The following is a 17887-nucleotide window of genomic DNA, read 5'->3' as shown; positions in this document are numbered from 1 at the left end:
CATCACAAAGTGGAAGCAAGAGTAGCAGACGACCATCGAGTTTAAGTGTTACAACTCAAAAGCCAAAAGTTTCAGAACGTGAGTTGTAAGAACTTAGCAAAAATTAAGCAACCACCCATATGGACCCGCTTGAAGACTATCAACTCATATGCTTCTCCCCCTTTTGTCAGTAATGACCAAAATGGTTTGAAGACATAGAGTCTCTACTCGTTCCCAGCTGGAGTAGAGGATGGAGCAGGGTCGACATTGGAGTTTGGTGGTGCAGACGGGCCTGGCGCAGCATCGTGATGCAGTGAAGTTAAAGCTGGATAAGTGGCGTCATCTTATTCATCGACGACTCTCGCAACAACAGTTGCAGCCGAAGATGAGCACTCAGAATCTTCAATGGAGGGTGTGCGACCCAACTTGCATTTTGAGGAGGCCTAGAGTCAAACTTGAAACTCTCAGTGAAGCCATCCGCGCGAAGATCATCTTCAGCGCAGAGCAAGGTGAGACTCTTCCAGGACCGCCGATAGGCTTCATGTGCTACAAATGAGTTCTTGGTGGCCAAGTTGCGAGTGCGATTGATATCCACCAAGGAACTTTGCATCTGACGCTTCAGCCAGTCATGATGTCTGTCCTGCTTTTGATGTAGAGCCACCAGAAGCTCACGGTCATTGAGAACACGATGTCACATCCCTAGCTTCTGGTTCTGCCTGGTGTTGCATAATGCTTGCATCATGTTTAACTTCACGGAAATTTGAAATGGGGGTAATCAAACTCTAGCACTTTGAAATCCAAATAGGTCCAGCTTAAATAAGTTGCATTCAAGAATCCAAAATGCTCTTATTTTATGTTTAATATTTTTGGCAATGGTTTTGATCCATACCAAAAATAATGAACATTTTCTTATGAACAATTTGGGCACTGAATTTAAGTCATAAAGTATTTGAATTGGGGCATTTAATTGCTATAAATATTATTAAATGCTCCAACAATTCTGAAAATAGCTAAGGGCCTCTGAGATAATTCAGTTATTGCCCATAATTAATTTCAGGATTTATAGAAATGATTTGGTGTTTTTACTAAATCAAAAACAAAGTTGTAAAATAGAAAACAAAAGGAAAATAGAAAAAGGGCACAAAACCCACCCGGGCCACCTACCTGCAGCCGGCCCAGCTCGCTGGCCCAGCCCACCTGGCGCCCCTTGTCATCTTCCTCCCCGAGCCAGTAGGCAAAGCGCGTGCTCTCCACACGCACACACACGCCCGTGCCACCTCCTACCTGGCTGCCTGCGTCCCCGACGCCCTGGACGCCTCCAACGTTGCCACGCTACCCCCCGGACCCCTCTCACTCTCCCCCGTCCTCACCCTCTCCCCTGGATCTCTCTCTCTCACTCACCCGAATGGGTTCGTCGCCGCCGTTCGTCACCACCGCAGCCACCGGCCAGCACTAGACCCATGGACCAGCCCCGAGCTCCGCCGTGCCACCCTCGTCCTCTCCGTCAGCTCACGTGGCCGGAAGAGCCCCAGAGCACCGTCCCCGACCTCTTCTTCATCGTCGGCCGGATCTCCTTCGTCGACTCACCGCCGTCCGAGCTTCCCCGAGCATGCTGGCCATCCCTACGGCACCGCAGTGAGCCCCCGAGCATTTTCCCCCTCTTCCCGCGGTCAATCGCTTCCTCCTCTACCGGAGCCAAGACGCTCCGCCGCACGAGCTCGACGCCGGCGTCCTTCCGGTGACCATTTGGTCCTGCGCATATGTCCGTTGGCCTCGTGCGCACGCGAAGAACCCGTAGGTACTAACTGCTAGCCTCTCCGCGCGCTGCGTCGTCAGTTTCGTCGACATCCGAGCTCCGGCCGTTGCCATAGCTCGTCGCCGGGCACGATTCTGGTGACCCCGCTACCTCCCACTAGGCCCTCTGGATGCGCAAGATCAAGGGCTACTCCCTGGTGCCCCCAGCGCGCTAAGCCGACGCCTCTAGCGCAAGTCCGGCGTGCCCCGCCGTGTCCTGTGGTCGCCGCCGGCTGGTGTCCGACGTGATGGTGTGGCACCATCATTAGGGACTAATCACCCTGCTAATTAGCCCTCGCTCTCACTGACATATGGGCCCACGCCCTTAACTAACCGCAGCTTAAACTTCTGTCTAGTTTAGGTTAATGACAGTGGCCCCACCCGTCGGCGTTGACCTCACTGACGTGGCCGTTGACCGGAACCACAAGTCATTGACCCTGGGCAGCACTGTATCACTGACCAGTGGACCCCACTGGTCAGGTTTGACCTGGAGCTGCCTAGTTGACCTGCTGACATCACCATGACGCAGTGCTGACGCAATAAACCCCTTTTCTGGATTATTTCTATTTTAGAAATATCTGAAAATTCCAGAAAATGCTACAAACTTCAAAAATTCATAGAAATTCAACCATAACTCCAAATGAAATAAATTATATATGAAAAATGATCAAAAAAATCCAATCTATCCATCTGTACCATTTACATGCATGTTAGAACAACTTATAGCTGCTGTTTAGGACAAATCATATGAATGGCATTTGAATATCCACATATGGAGTTTGAATTTGAATCTTGGATTCAAACCAACTCCATTTAATCTGTTGCTAGCTGCATTAGCTCAAATCACAGCATATTGACATGTCATGATCATGCATCATATTGTGCATTGCATTGATTGTGTTTCCTTCTGTGATGCCGGTATTTGTCCCCTCTCGATAAACGTGATACCGACGATGAGATCGATGACACCGATGAAGATATATACTTTCTTCAGAAGTGCCAGGCAAGCAAAACCCCCTTGTTCATTCAGATACAATCCCACTCTCTCGCTCTTGCTCTCTTTTACTGCATTAGGACAACAACGATTTATTTGTTAGTTGCTGCGGTAGTTGAACCCCTTTATCGTCTGCATGACCTGTCATTGCCATAGTAAATAGATGAAACCCACTAGCATGAGTAGGAGTTGTTTGAGCCCTGATGTGCCTACTCATTCATGCTTGTTTGTCATGCCTACTACTGCTTAGAGTTGAGTCAGGTCTGATTCATCGGGGATGAATCAGAGGTGTGTAAACATGTCCTACTGTGTTGAGGATATAACTACTGAGTGTAAACCGCCCAGGAGGGGCCGGTTCACACTCAACTATACTAAAGCCCGTGAAGACAAGAAGATGATGTTTTACTAATAAAGCTTAGAGGCCCAAAGCCCAGAGGCAGATTAGGGCCCATAGTGGTAAACCGTCATAGTTGTATAACTTGTATTGTAAGATAGGGAAAAGGAGAGATCGAGCCGAACACTTGTATGAGTCGGCCTCGGGACTCTGTAAACTGGCCGGGCGTCAACCTGTGTATATAAAGGGATGACCCGGTGGCGGTTCAGGGACAACAGACAACAACTCGAGACACAGACAAAGCGTATTTGCTCCCTGGTCATCGAAACCCCAATAATTCCATCACAACTAGACGTAGGCTTTTACCTTCATCGAAGGGGCCAAACTAGTATAAACTCTCATGTCCCTTGTCCGGTTTAACCCCTTCAGGCTAATCTCGTTGCGATGGCTCCACGACTAAGTCCTTCCACTAGGACATCTGACGTGATATTTCCACGACAGTTGGCGCCCACCGTGGGGCTATCACATGATGGTTTCGAGTTCTTGAAGGGCAGCTTTGAAGGACTCAAGGGGTACGTGGTTGGCCGGATGACCAAGAGTCATCGCGGCAAGCTCTACATCGACGACGCAGGATGGGGCCCCGAGGCCGACTCAATTGAGTACGGGTACCGGGTCCCCTTTGGTGGAATTCACGTTTTCATTGGCAAGATCGGCGAACCGGGCCCTGAGCCGGACATCTCCACCGACCTCGTCGAGGCTCAGCATGCAAGTCCTGCCCGGGTTTAGCCTGCCATGAAGCGTGCGTTGTAGGATTCATCCATGGAGCGGAATCTGAACCGGTGTCCGATGGTGAGATAGCCGTCTACTCAGATGGTGAATCGTCCACAGGCGAAACCGAGTCGCTATACCAACTGCACGATGGCCGGTTTGAGGGATACTCCGATGGCGACAGTATTCCGGGTCCCCTTGAACTGCCAAACCGGGTTGCGATCTTCATGGCCAGTACGCAGCCCACCGTGCAATCTTCATCTACAACAGCAATGGTCTCTGGATCGGCAGTCGCGGCAGGAGGCCCCGCACGCCGGCCGGCTCAAGTTCTTACCGGTTTACTGGACGATTTGACAACATTGTTGACCACAGCGGTGACTCCAGAGACTCAAGTTCAGCATAATGCAGATGTCACGAAGTTAAGGGATCAGATAACTCAGGCCAAAGCAGTCTTGGCGGCTGAGGAGGCCAGGATGGATGAAGAGCGGGCCGCTTTAGATGCCTAGTCACAACTGATCTAGGCACAGAATTACCGGCTTATGTTGGATCAGAACGCATCAAACGACGTTATGAGAAGGAAGTACCGGTCTTGACTGCCACAAATTTATGAGGGTCTGAATCTCTTCAGTACACCAGGAGCTGGGCCTAGCAATCCAGCAGGAGTAAACCAGACCGAAGCACCTGGGGCAGCGCCGGATCAGCCACGGACGATGGACCCACCTCGATGGACGGACAACCCGCCGCAATATGTAGCAACACCACCGGGTCACTTTTCCAGTCCTTTAGACAACATGATTGCGGCAGCATCGCGTTTGGCAGCGATTCCGATGGAGGGCGACTCACTCGCGGCGGTTGAAACACGACGAGCCAGAGATCTTCTTCAAACCGCCGTGGTACAGCAACAGGCTTATTCTTACAGCCGAGACACGATACATTCAACCCCTCGTCCGAGCAAGAGTTATAGCAGGCGCATAGACGAACGGGCCGTATCAAGCAGTGCACGGCGTCATGTTGCCCCTCGAGGGCCTAATCCGGCGAACGGCGGTTTGAATGCTCAGGATGTGGTGGATAATGGCAGAGCGCGAAGGGAGGCCGCATTAGCAGCGCAACACGCGGGTCGTCATCAACCCGCCCCGGTTCAGCCAGCGTTGTCAGTAGAGCGAGGGACAGGGCTTGCCTTCAGCTCTTGGGGAGTGTCGTGTCTCATCCCGGCTCTCTGTAATGTGCGGTTGCCCAAGGATTTCAAAGGGCCACGCAAGGTGCCTAATTATACCACTGATCAGCCCCCTGAGGCGTGGGTTGAGAGCAATGGAGATGCTAGATGTGGATGAAGCTGCGTGTGCAAAGTACTTCACCATGATGCTAGAAGGAACGGCTCGCACCTGGTTGAAGAGCCTACCTGCTAACTCGATCAATTCATGGGATGAGTTGAAGGCCAAGTTCATAGCAAATTTCAAAGCTACATGCAAGCAACCTATGTCCATTGTAGATCTGGTAGCTTGTGTGCAAGGAGAGAATGAATCAACAACCCATTGGGTGCGCCGAGTTTTAGAAATTTTGCATTCATCCGGCCGCATTGTCACACCCTGTATTTTGTAACATTTCATTTGCATTATTAAAGCATGAAAATTTGGACCAACAAAAACTTTTGCATTAGCTGGCTTTTATTTGGAGTTGGTTTTCTCTCTGTGATTCTTTTTAAGTGCTCTTTAAAGTCAACACAACTCCACCTTATATACTTCATCTCCTTGCCCCAAACTTCTGCCCAATGATCATGCCATGTGTATAGAGCAATATAGTATTTTCTTACAAAAAATAATTTGGCCAAATAGTATTTTCAAAAAATAGTTTTCCAAAAACCCCTAAATTGAGGTTTGCACTGCAAGTACTTGATTTGGGGTATGAAAAATATTTCAAAAAGATTATTTGAGACCTATTAGATATAGGACTCCCATAAACCACAAAAATATAATTTTAAAAGCTATTTTCCTATTTTATTTAAAAGCTTTTTCTTAAGGCCAGAAATGGTCTTTAATAGGGAAAAATTATTTTATTGTTTCAAAAATATTTGACAAAAATCAGGGAAACTCAGTGGACATATATTTTCCATATATACGAGTTTCAACACATGGTCATGTTCAAAATATTGGACAAAACCTCCCAAAACCATTTCTGCCCATTTCAAGGATTTGAAATATTTCTACAGGAAATATTTTCAAAAACATCCAAGGAAAATCCAGCAAGTCACAAATGCATATTGTGATCACCTTGCAAAGCCTCATGTCAATTAAAGTCACTTTGGTTCACCAAAATGCCCCAAAACCCTCTCTGACCAGAATCATATTTGAACAAGTTTGTACTACCAACTTTCTCTCCTTGAACCCAACTTTTGTAAGCATGTTCACATGACCAAATGAGTCCACTACACCAAGTGGTGCATCAAGGAGAAGTGATTTTCTCAACTAGATCTACACAAGTTCATTTCTGCTAATTTCTAGGGTTTGCCAAAGTTTCATTAGCAAACTCTTCCAAATGAGCTCATCTTCCTTTTTCCCTATCATTTTGTCATGACAAACACCCCTGCCAAGTGCCACAAGAAGTAAATTAGTGCAAGTACCCCAAAACCATATCAAACACCTTCTGCATGTTTACTAAAAACCCTGTTTGGGGCTCTTCCACTAATCTGCATGAGCTCCACTTTTTACCACAACCCCTCCTAGTCCCCTTTCACCCCCAGTAACAATGGCAAACCCACAGCGCAATTCTTGGATGGGTAAAACCCCACTTTCTCTCTTTGGACATCCCATTTCTCCCTCTTCTTCTACCTCTCTCTCCTCCTACTGGCCACCCAGGGCATCCAAGGCCATCTCCTACTTCTTTACTCCCTCCTAGAGCTACCAGACACCTTTGGCCGTGACCACATGCATAGAAAATGGCCATGCCAGCCATTTGGGCGCTCTAGAGCGCCCTACAGTGCGCTCCCGCACTGTAGCCGCCCCCTTCCAACCGCCTCCGGCCACCTCGGGCCTCCCCAGCACACCCGACGATGCACCTCGACGTCTGCGTCACGTCACGCCGCTGTCCCCCTCCTCCCTCTCCCTCCTCTCGCCCCTGCTCGCACGCGCGCCGGCCGCCCGAGAGCTCCAATGAGCGGCCTCACATGCGTGACGTCTCTGACCCCGCCCCGCTCTCTCCCTTAGCTCCCCTCGGCGTAGTCCCCGCCCAACAACACCCCAGACACGGCGCCAGCTCCTCCTGAGCCTTGTGGCAACGAGCAGGAGCTCGCCGGCGCACGGGTCCATGGCACCCCACCGTTCGCCTATTTAAGGGCCTCCCCGAGCCCTCCTCTCCTCACCACTCGCTATACCACTCCCCAAAACATCCCCTTGCACCCCCAGTTCGTCTCCAGAGCTGCCCGAGCTCGAGATCGGGCTCGAGCTCCGCCGCTTCGGCTCGCCGGAGTTCGCGAGGTACAGGTCGTCCCCGACCCTCCTTCCTCTCGATCTGGAACCCCCTGCAGCCCTCTGATCCTTTCCCCCTTGTTTCCCCTCTCTGTAGCAGCTGGAAACGGCCGGAACCGTCGACGCCCAAAGCCCCTCCGCCGCGTGAGCTCGTCACCGGCGAACCAGGCTACCCCGACAACCGCAACCACCACCACCCGAACGGCGAGATGACGCTTAGCCCAGCCGTGCCCTCGCCCGACCTCGTCGTGCCCTGCATCGTCGCCGGTGAGCACGCCGGGCATCTGGACTCGGGGTTAGGATGACAAGCGGGCCCCGCCTGTCAGCCTCTCCCCTCCATCGCCCCTCTCTCTCTCTCGCTGACGCCTGGGCCCCACCCGTGAGGTTTAAACCTGGCGCGCGCATGTGCACCAGTGCGCTGGGCCGCCTCTCTCGCTCGGCCTGCTGCGCTGCGGCTATTCTGGCCCAGCAGGCACAGAGCCTTTTTCCTTTTTCTTTTTCTGTCACCTTTCGAAAAATCCCTCAGGATAAAATATTTATCCAAATGAAATAATTCCAGTTCCTAAATTCTTGTAAAAATCCCACCTATTTAATGGTGCAACTTCCATTCAAATCCCACAACCTTTTCTTCACTGTAAATATTTAAATGTGATTTTAAGCATTTAAATATACCTTTGTAAATCCATTTCTCCTATTCTGCTACTCCAAATCCAAAACTAGAAATTTTCCCCTTCTTAGTTTTCACCCTAGTATTTAACAAAAATGAGTTGACATTTTTCTGAGCACTTTGGTTTTTCTGTTTTATTATTGCCTTATTTTTCTCGTTATTATTTTTGCGACCATAGATTGCGTTGCTGACGAAGGAGTTGGACCAGAAGACTTTGAAAACCCAGAAGACTTTGTTGAGCCAGGCAAGCAGCCATTTGACCATGTCTATGAAACCCTTTTTATGCATGTCATATAGCACCATATTGTTGTTGCAACGGAATCATGATGAGGTGGTAACCACTTTGATGGTTTGCCACCGTACTTCCTCGTTGATACTTGCATTGTGCATGACCCTACCTTCTTATGAGGGTTATGCTGGTGGGAGTAGATAGGATGCTAAAGTAGATGCTACGCAAAAAGGGACGGGTATATGCATGGTGAAGGAGACAAAGTATTTTCAAAAGACTTTTCGAAAACCTCGTCGGGTGCCACTTATGCCCGAGGGAGATGATGAGATGGGTAACCACTTGATGACGAAGTGGTGTACCGAGGCAAGTGTGTGTGTTGTTTTCGAAAATGGATTAGATTTAATATTTGTCGACTGTCCCAACCTTACATGCGCAACCACTCTACCCTTATATGGGAAAGGGCATTATTGATTACCTAGACCGATACTAGCTTGGAGCCCGCATTACTAGTGATGGGAGAGTTGTTGGTGCGCTCTCTCGTGACGGGGTCGTGCCAGGTAGGGCGGCCAAGAACATTTTTATGGGGCACCGGACACACCGTTGGTACCCCGTGCCAGTATGTGATGAATACGGGAGTGATGCTCCACAATTTTAAGATGTGAAATTTTGGGCACGGGGGTTACTACCAATCGAGTGGACTCCATGTTAGTGTCGTCTAGGGAAAGATAGTGATCGGGTGCTTACCCCGGGTACTTGAGGTATCGCGGGTTGTGGACGACACAGAAGTTCCTCGGATCTTGTGGGTAAAGTGTGCAACCTCTGCAGAGTGTAAAACTATTCGAATAACCGTGTCCACGGTCAAGGACAGTTGGGCGGTGCTGCTTAAACTATGTCCAGAGTTTACAAACCAGTGTGTGTTTGGATAACTACTTGGGTCAAGTCAAAGGACTTGACGTGATTGAGATGGGTTGGTGCCCACTCTATTTATGTTGATACCTGTAACCTGTCCTCATGGTTACTTGGATTCTCTTGATGCATGTCTTACAAGTTGTTGAACATGTCATTGCACTCAAAACTAGCTTTCTGCAAAAAATACCTATATCATGCATTGTTACATCTTGGACCAAAACATGGGTTGCTTGCGAGTACATTCAAAGTACTCATTAGCTTGCCACTGGTTATTTAATTGACCAGGCATGGAAGAACCAGAGTTCGAAGAAGAGTTCTTTGGAGACGAACATGCGAACTAGGACGTTTCCCAGTCAGAATGCCTGTAGGGTTAAGGCAGATGGCATGGGTTCTACTTATCGACGAAGATTTCCGCTGCTTGTGTTTCATTTGATATTCAGCCCTTAAAGCTTTATCAATGTAAGATTTGACCATAATGGTCATAATTTGTGTAAGACGGTATGTATGGATGTAAGACTCTTGTTATTCAGCTTCTGTGTGTTCAGTGAGCATTGATCTCTGGGATCACTGTACACGTGCATTCGGTGATCTCGACTTATGAGTCGGGGTCCCCACAGAGCTGGTATCAGAGCCATCCTGACTGTAGGAAGCCTTAGTTAGCATGGACGTTAGTTAGCTTGAGACCATCTAAACTTCTCTTCTTTTCTGAAGCTTACCCAACCCAAAATATATTTCCCTTATTGACCTCTCCCATTCAACCTTTGTAGATGGCTGCCGTACCCGAAGACTTCTTGACCACCGGATTTCCCGTGCTTCTCGAGGATAGCCTCAAGAAGTGTCAGTTTCACCGAGCCCCCATTTTCACCTACCATGAGCATTGGATCAATGACACCGAGACGGAGTATCATGTGGAAGTGATCGTGAAGGCTAATGACTCTCCAACAAGCTGGTTCTTCGAGGGACCCCAGATGGCAACTCTGGTTCTTGCCGTCGAGACGGCAACCCTCAAGGCACTCACCCGCCTCCGAGACCTTCTTCCAGAGATGGCAGACGAGTTGGCAACCCGCTTCTTGCCTTATCGGAAGGAAGGTGAGGATGAGAGCAGTGCACCAGCTCCACCATTAGAAGAAGGACTTCCACTCCGATTCCAGACCTACTTCAGCCTTTGTGCCGATAGTTTGGCACAACACTTGGCCTCGGAATCAATGGAGCTCCGAAAGGAACTTCATGAGACCAAGGCACTTCTTCTCCAAGCTCAAGTGAAGACGGATAGGATCAAGAAAGAAGGTGCTCCCCCTGGACAGCCCGCAATCGCATACAGAGGCGGAAGACCCCCAAAGGATGGAGAACCACCACAGCAACACCGCATGAGCGCAAGGGATTACCGCAAGCTCTTCACCCCACCAGCAAAGCAACGCCGTGTTGAGCTCCTCCACTCCCCCACCCCTTCAAGTGAAGAGGAAAGTCAGGATGCTGATGATGAGGAGGAAGACCCAGAAGAGCCAGACTACACGACCGAGCATTCCACCACTTAGGCATCATTCACAACTTGGATATGCCCGTTAGTAACCCCTACGGTAGGATAGGTCGTGTACCCCTATGCGAAGTCGAGTCCTTGTAATGGTTCATATGAAACCATGTAGTGTTGTGTTTGCTTTTGATGTGTTTGATGGACGTCGTGCTTTCCTTCGGGAACTTGTAAACGACTACATCACCCATTTGGACTTTAATGAATGTGTTTGGCCCTTTGGCCCTTGCATGAAAACAATTAGTGTCATACCAACCCCCTTACTAGGCATCCCATCTATATTGCTTTCCCCATCTTTCCCAATCATGAGACCTTGACCGCTCCAACAGGATGCCTGTTGTAACATGTACTGGTACCTCTACCCAGCAGCAAGAAGCCGGAGGTTCTGCTGAAGCAGGAGTCAGCCAGGACCAAGCCCGAGGACAAACTCCACCACCACCACCTCCTCCAAACATGGACATGGCTCAGCTTCTCCAAGCCTTCCGAGAGGAACGCCATGCCAACACTGCAGCCCTCCAGATGATTGCTCAAGCTGTCAATCGCTAGCCGGCGGGACACGACAATGGACGTTCCATGTTGGTGGAGTTCAAGAAGCATGCACCACCCACATTCATCGAGACTGCTGAACCCCTGGATGCAGACGACTGGGTCCGCACCATCGAGGACTTGTTGGAACTAGTCGGCTGCACTGAAGACCGTGAGAGGGTGGCATATGCTGCCCACTGTCTCGGAGGAACTGCCAGAGCTTGGTGGGATGGATTCAAGGCCATGCATGCTGAGCAAAACATCACTTGGAATGACTTCAAGGCAGAATTCCGCAAGGCCCACATTCCTTCCGGAATCATGGCCATCAAGAAGCGTGAGTTCCGAAGCAAGGAAGTAGCACTGTCAAGGAGTACATGCAGAAGTTCAGTGTTCTCTCAAGGTATGCTCCTGAGGATGTCAGCACTGATGCTGCCAAAAAGGAGCGCTTCATGGAAGGCCTTAACCAGACTCTGCAGTACTCGCTTGTTGTGTGTGACTGCCCGACCTTTCCTGATCTGGTGAACAAGGCACTCATGCTTGAGGACAAGCGACGTGCTTTGGATGATACCCGTAAGCGCAAGATGATCAGCAAGGGTAGCTCCAGCAACCAGAAGCCTCGCCCGTGGCAGCCAGCCCCGGTCAAGCCAACCTATCAGCAGCCAAGAGCTCCTGCACCCCGCACCAACTATCCACCTCAGCAGTATGCCAACCCCAGGCCAGCTTACAACAACCTCAATAACAATGCCGGCAAGAGCAGCAACCCCAACCAAGTCACTTGCTTTGGATGTGGTCAGCCAGGACACTACTCCAAGTATTGCCCCAACAAGAAGCCCGACGCCCCGCGCCCCAATGCGCAGAACCCAGGACAAGGCCGTGGAATGCCACCAAGGAACCAAGCTCCCCGCAACCCGCCCAACAACAGCAAGGGACGTGTGAATCATGTCACTGCAGAAGAAGCCCAGGAAGACCCGGACGTCGTGCTGGGTACGTTCCTTGTCAATTCAGCACCTGCAACTGTCTTGTTTGATTCTGGAGCCACGCATTCATTTGTCACCCAAAAGTTTGCATTAAAAAGTGGCATGACCCCTACACCCCTGAAAAACCCTATGGTGGTACAAACCCCCGGAGCAGAGATGAGAGCCAAGATAGGATGTAAAGGAGTCGGGATTTTCATTAATGGGGTAGACTTCCTAGCAGACCTTATCATCTTAAGATCGCAAGGCTTGGATGTGATCTTAGGAATGAATTGACTCATCAAGCACCAAGGCTTGTTATATTGCGCCAACTGGACTGTCACTATGACCAATGAGCAAGGAGTCGAAGGTAAATTTGCCTCCAACCCCTCCTCTGCTCAAGCCAACCAAGTCAACTGTCTGACTGAAGTTGGATTGGAGCAAGTGCCGGTAGTATGCGAATACCTCGATGTTTTTCCTGATGAGCTACCGGGAATGCCTCCTGACCGAGACATTGAGTTCATCATCGAGCTCATGCCCGGAGCAGGACCCATCTATAAGAAGCCTTATAGAATGGGATCGAAGGAGTTAGCAAAATTGAAGAAGCAACTGGAAGAGCAGTTGAGGAAGGGATTTATCCGCCCTAGTGCCTCCCCTTGGGGATCACCTGTTCTGTTTGTGGCAAAGAAGGACGGTACCATCCGCTTGTGCATTGACTACTGCTCCCTTAATGAAGTTACAATCAAGAACAAGTATCCACTTCCCAAGATTGAAGATCTGTTTGACCAACTCAATGGGGCCAAGGTGTTCTCCAAGATCGACCTCAGATCTGGGTACTACCAGCTGAAAATCAGACCTCAGGATATTCCGAAGACGGCATTTGTAACCAGATATGGCCTGTATGAGTGCACGATCATGTCCTTTGGATTGACCAATGCCCCAGCTTACTTCATGTATCTCATGAATAAGGTCTTCATGGAATATTTGGACAAGTTTGTCGTTGTCTTCATTGATGACATTCTTGTCTTCTCGAAGACGGAAGAAGAGCACGAGCAACACTTGAGGATGGTCCTAGACAAGCTTCGAGAGCACCAACTGTATGCCAAGTTCAGCAAGTGCGAATTTTGGCTACGTGAAGTTGGATTCTTGGGTCATGTTTTGACCGAAGAAGGATTGTCGGTCGATCCCGCTAAGATTGAAGCCGTGACTGAATGGCAATCCCCAAGCAATGTGAAGGAAGTCAGAAGCTTCCTCGGACTCGCAGGATATTACCGCAAGTTCGTTGAAGGATTCTCAAGCATTGCCCGACCCATGACTCAGCTCTTGAAGAAGGACAAGAAGTTTGAATGGACGCCGAAGTGCGAAGAGAGCTTCCAGGAGCTGAAGAAGAGACTGACCACCGCCCCAGTTCTGGCCACACCAGATATACACAAGGAGTTTGTGATATATTGTGATGCGTCAAGAACCGGACTGGGAGGTGTTCTGATGCAAGAAGGGCAGAGTCGTAGCTTACCTTTCAAGGCAACTACGGCCTCATGAAGAGAACTATGCTACTCATGATCTTGAGTTAGCAGCAGTGGTTCATGCCCTGAAGACATGGCGACATTACCTCCTAGGGAAGCGGTGTGAGATATACACGGATCACAAAAGTCTGAAGTATATTTTCACTCAAAAGGAATTGAACATGAGGCAGAGAAGATGGCTAGAGTTGATCAAGGATTATGACCTCAGTGTTCAATACCACCCTGGGAAGGCTAATGTGGTAGCAGATGCATTAAGCAGAAAGGCTTGTTCCTTGAATGCTATGCTTAAGGACAAGCTACCCGCCTTGTATGAAGAACTTGAAAGCTTCGGGTTGGAACTGGTTGCACCAGGATTCTTGGCCAACCTCGAAGTTAGGCCTACCTTGATGGATGATGTTAAGGAAGCTCAGAAGGGACACGAGAGTATTGAAGGCATCAAGAGGAAGATCAAGGCAGGCAAAGCCCCAAGTTTCTCAGAGGATGAGCAAGGAGTTGTGTGGTTTGGGAATCGCATTTGTGTGCCCAACAAGGTTGAGCTCAAGAACTTGATCTTGCAAGAAGCTCATGACACCCTGTATTCCATCCATCCTGGAGGAACCAAGATGTATCAAGACCTGAAGGAAAGATTTTGGTGGCACGGGATGAAAAGGGAGATTGCCACCTATGTTGCAAAGTGTGATGTATGCCAAAGAGTCAAGGATGAATATCAGCGACCTGCTAGATTGCTCCAACCACTCAAGGTTCCCGAGTGGAAATGGGATAAAGTCGGAATAGATTTCATCACTGGACTACCTAGGTCAAACAAGGGACATGACTCCATCTGGGTCATAGTCGATCATTTGACCAAAGTAGCCCATTTCATTCCTATTAAGACTACCTATGATGGCAACCAGCTAGCAACTCTATACATCAACAGGATCGTAAGCCTTCATGGTGTTCCCAAGGAGATCGTGTCAGATCGAGGAACCCAGTTTATCTCAAGGTTCTGGAAGAAGTTCCAAGAAGCCATGGGGACCAAGTTGTCCTTCAGCACTACTTTCCACCCACAGACCGGAGGTCAGACAGAACGAGTGAATCAGATACTCGAAGACATGCTCCGAGCCTGTGTCCTAGCATATGGAGCTAGGTGGGAAAATTGCCTCCCTTTTGCCGAGTTCTCCTAGAACAACAGTTATCAGTCGAGCCTTCAGATGGCACCATTTGAGGTGTTATACGGACGGAAGTGCTGCACACCCCTCAATTGGTCAGAAACCAGAGAAGGACTAGTATTTGGGCCCGATATCCTCCGTGAAGCAGAAGAGCAAGTCCAGCTTGTCAGAGAGCGTTTGAAGACCTCCAAGTCAAGGCAGAAGAGCTACACTGACTCACGTCGTAGAGACATGAACTTCTGAGTTGGAGACCATGTCTATCTCCGGGTCACACCTATCAAGGGAACCCAGCGTTTCCATGTTAAAGGGAAGCTTGCACCAAGATACATCGGCCCCTTCAAGATCACTGAACGACGAGGAGAAGTGGCTTACCAGTTGGAACTGCCACCTGAACTATCCGATGTGCACAACGTATTCCACGTGTCATAACTCCGAAAGTGCCTCCAAGTTTCAGTCAAGCCTGATCTCTACAAGGACGTCAATCACCAAGCATTGACCTTCAGCCTGATTTGACCTACCGTGAGAGGCCCATCTGCATTTTGGATGAGGCTGAGCGACACACTCGAATCCACACCATCAAGTACTTCAAGGTCCAGTGGAGCAACCACACCGAAGCAGAAGCAATTTGGGAACGTGAAGACTACCTTAGATCTGAGTTTCCGTATCTCTTTAAAGCCTAGTTTAGGAATCTCGGGGACGAGATTCTTGTAAGGGGGGGTAGGTCTGTCACACCCTGCATTTTGTAACATTTCATTTGCATTATTAAAGCATGAAAATTTGGACCAACAAAAACTTTTGCATTAGCTGGCTTTTATTTGGAGTTGGTTTTCTCTCTGTGATTCTTTTTAAGTGCTCTTTAAAGTCAACACAACTCCACCTTATATACTTCATCTCCTTGCCCCAAACTTCTGCCCAATGATCATGCCATGTGTATAGAGCAATATAGTATTTTCTTACAAAAAATTAATTTGGCCAAATAGTATTTTCAAAAAATAGTTTTCCAAAAACCCCTAAATTGAGGTTTGCACTGCAAGTACTTGATTTGGGGTATAAAAAATATTTCAAAAAGTATATTTGACACCTATTAGATATAGGACTCCCATAAACCACAAAAATATAATTTTAAAAGCTATTTTCCTATTTTATTTAAAAGCTTTTTCTTAAGGCCAGAAATGGTCTTTAATAGGGAAAAATTATTTTATTGTTTCAAAAATATTTGACAAAAATCAGGGAAACTCAGTGGACATATATTTTCCATATATAAGAGTTTCAACACATGGTCATGTTCAAAATATTGGACAAAACCTCCCAAAACCATTTCTGCCCATTTCAAGGATTCGAAATATTTCTACAGGAAATATTTTCAAAAAAATCCAAGGAAAATCCACAAAGTCACAAATGCATATTGTGATCACCTTGCAAAGCCTCATGTCAATTAAAGTCATTTTGGTTCACCAAAATGCCCCAAAACCCTCTCTAACCAGAATCATATTTGAACAAGTTTGTACTACCAACTTTCTATCCTTGACCCCAACTTTTGTGAGCATGTTCACATGACCAAATGAGGCCACTACACCAAGTGGTGCATCAAGGAGAAGTGATTTGCTCAACTAGATCTACACAAGTTCATTTCTGCTAATTTCTAGGGTTTGCCAAAGTTTCATTAGCAAACTCTTCCAAATGAGCTCATCTTCCTTTTCCCTATCTTTTTGTCATGACAAACACCCCTGCCAAGTGCCACAAGAAGTAAATTAGTGCAAGTACCCCAAAACCATATCAAACACCTTCGGCATGTTTACTAAAAACACTGTTTGGGGCTCTTCCACTAATCTCCATGAGCTCCACTTTTTACCGCAACCCCTCCTAGTCCCCTTTCACCCCCAATAACAATGGCAAACCCAAAACTCAATTATTGGATGGGTAAAACCCCACTTTCTCTCTCTGGACATCCCATTTCTCCCTCTTCTTCTACCTCTCTCTCCTCCTACTGGCCACCCAGGGCATCCAAGGCCATCTCCTACTTATTTACTCCCTCCTAGAGCTACCAGACACCTTTGGCCGTGACCACACGCATAGAAAATGGCCATGCCGGCCATTTGGGCGCTCTGGAGCGTGCTACAGTGCGCTCCCGCACTGTAGCCGCCCCCTTCCAACCGCCTCCGGCCACCTCGGGCCTCCCCAGCACGCCCGACGATGCACCTCGACGTCTGCGTCACGCCACGCCTCTGTCCTCCTCCTCCCTCTCCCTCCTCTCGCCCCTGCTCGCACGCGCGCTGGCCGCCCGAGAGCTCCAATGAGGGGCCTCACATGTGCGGCGTCTCTGACCCCTCCCCGCTCTCTCCCTTAGCTTCCTTCGGCGTAGTCCACGCCCAGCAACACCCCAGACACGGCGTCAGCTCCTCCCGAGCCTTGTGGCAACGAGCAGGAGCTCGCCGGCGCCCGGGTCCACGACACCCCACCGTTCGCCTATTTAAGGGCCTCCCCGAGCCCTCCTCTCCTCACCACTTGCTATACCACTCCCCAAAACATCCCCTTGCACCCCTAGTTCGTCTCCAGAGCTGCCCGAGCTTGAGATCAGGCTCGAGCTCCGCCGCTTCGGCTCTCCAGAGTTCGCAAGGTACAGGTTGTCCCCGGCCCTCCTTCCTCTCGATCTGGAACCCCTGCAGCCCTCTGATCCTTTCCCCCTTGTTTCCCCTCTCTGTAGCAGCCGGAAACGACCGGAACCGTGGACGCCCGAAGCCCCTCCGCCGCGTGACCTCGTCGCCGGCGAACCAGGCTACCCCGGCGACCGCAACCACCACCACCCGAACGGCGAGACGACGCTGAGCCCAGCCGTGCCCTCGCCCGACCTCGCCGTGCCCTGCATCGTCACCGGTGAGCACGCCGGCCGTCTGGACTCGGGGTTAGGGATGACAGGCGGGCCCCGCCTCTCAGCCTCTCCCCTCCATCGCCCCTCTCTAAGTCGCTGACGCCTGGGCCCCGCCTCTCAGCCTCTCCCCTCCATCGCCCCTCTCTAAGTCGCTGACGCCTGGGCCCCGCCCATCAGGTTTAAACCTGGCGCGCGTGCGTGGACCA

The sequence above is a fragment of the Triticum aestivum genome, chromosome 6B (genome assembly GCF_018294505.1).
Source record: "Triticum aestivum cultivar Chinese Spring chromosome 6B, IWGSC CS RefSeq v2.1, whole genome shotgun sequence".
NCBI classification, from domain to species: domain Eukaryota; kingdom Viridiplantae; phylum Streptophyta; class Magnoliopsida; order Poales; family Poaceae; genus Triticum; species Triticum aestivum.
The sequence above is the reverse complement of the archived record's forward strand: the minus strand, read 5'-3'. Positions refer to the sequence as shown.